Consider the following 6,227-nt stretch of genomic DNA (forward strand, 5'->3'; position numbering starts at 1 on the left):
CACTTTCATGATTATCAGTAGCATCAAAAGGGCAGATTATTTTCTGGCTGTGCGATATGTATAGTAACCAACCAGGGTTTATTGTTTTGGTGATGACTATGTGGGATTATAACTCAGAAGAATGAGATGCAACCTGACCTATGGAACATTTATGATAATGCTAGGAAACTCTTTGATAGGAAAAATGAATTTGCAAAACTAGACTCAAGAATACAATAGTCTAATTAATCTTTTTGTGCTACTCCTCCCAAGGGGTGGAAAAAATGATTTTCCTGATCTTTTTTCCATCTCAGGATTCCCTATGCTATGTTAACCTTTCCCTAGGCCACTCCCAGGGCATGTGTCATCCCTCCCATAGAAGGCAGTTATCAATACCATGCATTCATTCCAAGACAGCACCCTCTGCCTTGTCCCTTTTGTTAGAGCTAAGCAACTTCTTCCATGAGACATATCTATCTTCTCGAGATCTGAAATGAAGATTATATGGATAAAGGGAATAGTTCATCCCAGAAAAGGCCACCTAAATCTCATTTACTTCCCAATATCTGCTACTGTTACCATTTTCTTCTTTCTTCTTTCTTACCTTTCATATCTTCATGAAATCTTTCCTGACCATTGAAACCCACATTAACTAACACCTTTGTCATCTATTTACTATTTGTTATTATTGTTATTATCTTGTTCTCATAATTTTCAACAGAATTCAGATAGAAATGATCATGGAGCAACTTACTAACCTGCTAATTTTAGAAATATTTAATACGCTGCAAATTATTGTACAGGTGATAGAAAAACTGGTTTTTGTAGTTGTGAAAAGCTATTAGAATATAATCTCATCTTCTCTTTCCCAATTTTGACCTCTCTCTGTGCTCTTGAACCCACCCTTCCCAAGCAGAATGCGACTTGAACATCCCCTTTCTAACTTCAACATCTCCCTATGAATGGGTCCATTCCTAATGGCTTTAAAAATGTGTTCTCCATCCAAAAAAAATAAAGACTTACCATCTCCTCAATCCCCATACAGGGAGAACTTAGCATTGTAAAAACAAATTATATCAATGAAAATTTATCTTTAAAAAATCAGTCATTCAGTAGGTACTTATCAAGATCTTAGTATATGTCAGCCACTCTACAAGATGTTGGGAATATCAAGACTAAAGTGAAAGAGCCCTTGTCCTCTAAGAACTTGCTTTTATTTAGAGAAAACATGTACATATGTGGTAGAAATGAATACAAAATATAACAAATCTAAAGAAATTTCAACCACTTTCTTGTGGTCCATCCAATAATTTTCATGGTGTAACTATCAACAAAGTAAATGAGATGGCCATGGTTTAATGACAAGTCAGTCATCTAAAAATTTGTCTGATGTTCCCGGTGATATGAATATCAGTTTCAGTGAATCAGTGTTACTTGTCCAGCATCATGATTTGTTAAAAAGTATGTTTAAAACATACTGTTTAAAAAGTATGTTTTAAAATACATAATACAAAAATAAAAGAGTTATAAAACCATACTCCCCTTCTGAATTCACTGAGCCAAAAATTGGAGAAATTAATCTATAGGCAGTTTTAGCTCAGGAAAAATTGTACTGACCACCTTCCTTCCAATCCTCAGGCCAATCCTTTTATAATCCAGACCATCAGTCCTGCAAAGTGCCAGATGTGGCTAATCCAATGAATAGGGTAGAGAATGGCCAATGGCCACAACAAGCTGCAATAGCCTTAGCAGTCTAGCCAAGTTCCCACCACACTCCTCAATCCCGTGTGATCTGATTTCTGTTCCTGACATTATAAAAACTTTCCTCTAAAAGACAGCCAGTGACCTGCTTATCTACAAACTTAAACTGTATCAACATGGGGTTTCCCTGATAATGAAATCTGCTGGTTTTCTTCCTACTTAGCAGATCGCTCATTTTCTCTCTCCTTTTCTGCATCCTGGCACCTTAAAGTAAATGTTCCCCAAATTCTGGCTTTGTCTCTTTTATCATTTGAGTCAGAGAACCTGGATTTAAATCCCCCCCTGACTAGTACTATTGATGTGACCATTTAACTTCTCTGACACTCAATTGCCTATTGTGTAAAGTAGGTAAAATAATATTTATAATTCCTACCTCATAGGGTGTCATTGTCTGCTCTAGTCACTCCACATTTGGAGTTGAATTGCCTACCTTTATAACCTAGAGTGTCCAAAGGAAGATGATGTGAAAAATTAAAGACCCAAAGATTATATCATAGGAGAATTGATTGAAGGAACTGTGGGATTTTAGCCTGGAGAAGAAAAAACTTGGGAAGGACTCAATTGTCTTCACATATTTGAAAGTCTCTCATGTAAAAGAGCGATTAGACTTGTTTTAATTTATTGAGACATAAGAATGAGTGAAACTGGATAAAACTTGTAATGAGGTAGAGATAGGAATCTCTCCTTTACTACTAGTCTCTTCAGCTGTAAGAAGAGGATAATAATCAATCAACATTTCTAAGCACTGGGAATACAAAAAAGGCAAACAGCAGTTCTTGCTCTCAAGGAACTTATAATTTAATGGGGGACACAACATGCAAACAAATATATAAAAAAGTAAATTATATACAAGATAAAGAGGAAATAATAACCTTATCCTGTCTACTGCCTAAAGTTGTTGTGAAGATCAATGGATAATATACATGAGAGCACTTTGTAAACTTTAGAGGTGCTATATAAAGATAAAGTAGTAAAGGTCATCAGAAAATTGCAGTATTAGTGTAGTGGAAATAGCACGAGCCTTAGACTAAGAAATTGCATATGAGAGGTTCCATTGCATCTAGTTATTTTACCTTAGAAAATGGCTTTCGTTGAATACTATACTGCTGTCATGTTTCCATTGGTGGTTCTCGAAATATAAACAATTACCTAATAAGCAGTCATAGTCACGTTTTTTCTCAATATGTTTGTAAACTGAGGCATGGAAAGGGTAAATGAATCATGTCCAGCCATAAGATGAGTCAGTGTCAGACAGGAAAAGGAAATGAGCCAAAAATTCCAAATTACCCTTTCTGACCCTTCATCTACCTTACCTCTTACCATTTTAACTTTTCACCCTCAAGAAAACCCTGTTTAATGAAAACAGTCTTAAGTAGGAAATCCCACTGTTTGCCTACTTATTTTAAAAAGGAACACTTTGTATGTTTTTATTTGATACTATTGTTCCAGTTGCCAAAATATCAGCTCATGTTTCTGGAATCTTTGAGGCTTGGAAGAGTGGGGTTGATTTGTGTGCGCAAGTTTCTTCTTTAAATATGTTTTCTAACGTGAGGTTGCCATGGAGTTTTCAGAATCAATATATTTCCATATAAGAGTCTTCAGTAGTTTAATCTAGTGTCTGGTGTACAAGTTGGAGCTTATAGAGATGGAATCAATTGCATTCAATATAGCTAAGTCATGCAAATTCCATTTCTTCATAGATTTTTTATATTCAAAGATGAAGGAAAAAAATCTTCCAGTGGTTTCCTTATCATCTATTTGTTATGCAAACAGGACCTGGCTTCCAAAAGGAAGTACATAATTTTGCCCACACAAACACCCACAGAAAAGATTACTAGATAACCTAGTGTTAGACCATTGATTAATATTATTTATGCCTAGAAACCTCTTATAAGCAAAGTTACAGATTAAAAAGCAATCATATTTTGGTAAAATATGGGCCTTATTTTTCAGAAATAACAATATAAACTCTATATCTTTACCACTGTGGGGAAATGGTAAAATGCTGTTGTTGTTTTTTTTAATTGACTTCCCGATTATTCAACCTTTATGGAAACTGGCAACTTTCTCTTCAGGCACTATATGTGTTACAGCCCTACTTCTCTGTAGCCATAGCTACTGAAAACCCGGAAAAGAAAGTTCTCACTGCCGAAGTTCTTACCATTGTTAAATGGCTAAACATTAGATATGGGTATGATTTTATCAATTAAAATCACATTAAAGAAGATCCATTTCCATCTTCTTAACTTCTGTACCCTCAGCACTATGGAGCCTTTTCCATATAACCTGTAGTTGAAACTTCCTCTGGATGTTTTCTCCTTCTATTAGAATATAAGCTCCTTGAGAGGAGGGACTGATTGATTTTTAGTGTTTTGCTCATAGAAATACTACTCTTTTCATTTATTCATTCATTCACTACTAATCCTCATAAATAATTTGCATTATCTGCAGTCTTTTACTTCTTTTTGTAGTTCTTACTTTGTAATAATAATAGCGGTGAGATGATCATATTCCATCCTGACCTATTTCAGACCCAAACTTTACATGAATCAGATTGAATTCATTTTCAACTTGAGAAAAAACATGGTGTAGTTAGGAGAGTGCAGAACCTGGAATCAGGAGATCCAAGTTCAAATCTTACTTTGGATGTTTGCAACCTGTACAATTATGAGAATGTCACTTAACTTCTTCAAGCCTTAATTTCCTCATCTGTAAAATGGGGATAATAATGTTTTTTTTTCACCTTTATGCAGGATTTTTAGGAGGAATCCACTTTACAAATTTTGAAGTGCCATGTAGATATAAATTATTATTACTGTGATAGTTGTGACAATGCTCTCCCATCCTACTTTGGGTCCTTGTGTCTTATGGTTCAAAAGCTTTATTTCTTAAATTACTAAAAGATATCATGTCATCATTTTTATTATCCCATGAGAGAAAGTTGTTCATGAATTATTCACCCTTCTTGAATCAATAACTCAGCCTTGACAATTTTTCTCTGAAATTTAGTGAGCTGACACTCATGACTGGAATATGGTTCTAAGTACTATGCCTTCTTCAGAAGAAACAGGGCAGGTAAAATGGACATTAAGAGAAGCTGTACTCATGAGGAAAAAATTCAGGAACACAAGATTAGGAAGAAAGTGAAAAGGGCTTGACTGCTGGCAAATGGTGAGGAAAGCAGTACTGATTTTCTCATAGATATGTGTTACAATACATGTGGATAACAGTTAAGGATTTTGGGAAACAGATCAAAAGACTGACACAGAGGCAATATTTATGAAAGACTTCAATTGTCCAGATATCTGCTAGAACTTTCTCTCTTCCAAAAGCAGAGAATCTAGTAAATTTCAAATTCTCTTAACAACAATGCCATCCATTTTTCTGCACCTGATTCAAATTAATGGAGAGAAACTAGTTGCTGGGACCCCTGTGGAAAACTGTAACAGTTATAGTTTGTAACAGAGAAGAAATCTTGGCAGAGCTCGACATGAACCCTAGGGAACACAGATTTCAAAGAAATTGACTTTGCATCAAGTAAGTAGTATTTGGCGAGGTGAATCCTTGCTCTGAATGACCTCTTTATTGGCAAACACATTCTCCTTCCTTCCTATTGCCCACCTCACAATTCAAATCGCTACCATCATGTATTTTTTCCCTATAAAGTACACCTAATTGTTGAATCAATTCCATGTGGGTATTGGATCCATTTATTATTTATGGAGATGCCATATATAATGGTATATACCATGTATACCATATATGGTATAATGGATAGTCAAACTTGAAATGAGGAATACCTGGGTTCAAATCTAGCCTTTGACATACTGTCTTTGACATACTGTCTTTGGGAACTTTGGTAAGTCAGTTGACCTCTTCTTGCTCAAGGCAACCCTCTAAGACTACACATTGCAGAGAAAATGCAGATCTGCATTGATGGAAGCAGTTTTCTCACTTGAGAATTCCATGTACTAATGAAAGCGCAGATCCAGTACCTATTCCTTATCCCTTTGCACTTAAATCATCTCCATTACTGCCATTTAGTCAAGTTTGGCTTCTAAGTAGAAAAAACATTTTTATTAATTATACTGTATTGTGACCCTTTCTATTTGAAGAATAAGTAAACAGTTGTTTGTTTGTGTCTGTGTGTGCGTATGTATGTATGTATCATGACCATTTGTAACCTATTAATTGTCTTATTAAGGGTTCAACAAGTTTCACACCCTCTTTTATAAATTTTGCAAGAAGTTTTATTTGGTTGTCTCCTTACCCAAAGGTAACAGTAACTTTTGCTAAGGTAATTCTCAGGATAATTAGTAACATCTATACTCTACCAAATGCTCATACTGAGATAACACATACCTATGAAGATTATTAAATGTGATTTTTTTTTAAGTTTTTATAAGAACACTTGAAAGGGCAGCTAGGTGGCACAGGCCCTTGTAGCAGCAAGCACCCCAAGCGTCCTCAGGGTTTGCAGCTACCAC

The sequence above is a fragment of the Petaurus breviceps genome, unplaced genomic scaffold, assembly GCF_028583685.1.
Source record: "Petaurus breviceps papuanus isolate PSGF00001 unplaced genomic scaffold, PetGlider_PUasm1.0 90895, whole genome shotgun sequence".
Taxonomy (NCBI): Eukaryota; Metazoa; Chordata; class Mammalia; order Diprotodontia; family Petauridae; genus Petaurus; species Petaurus breviceps.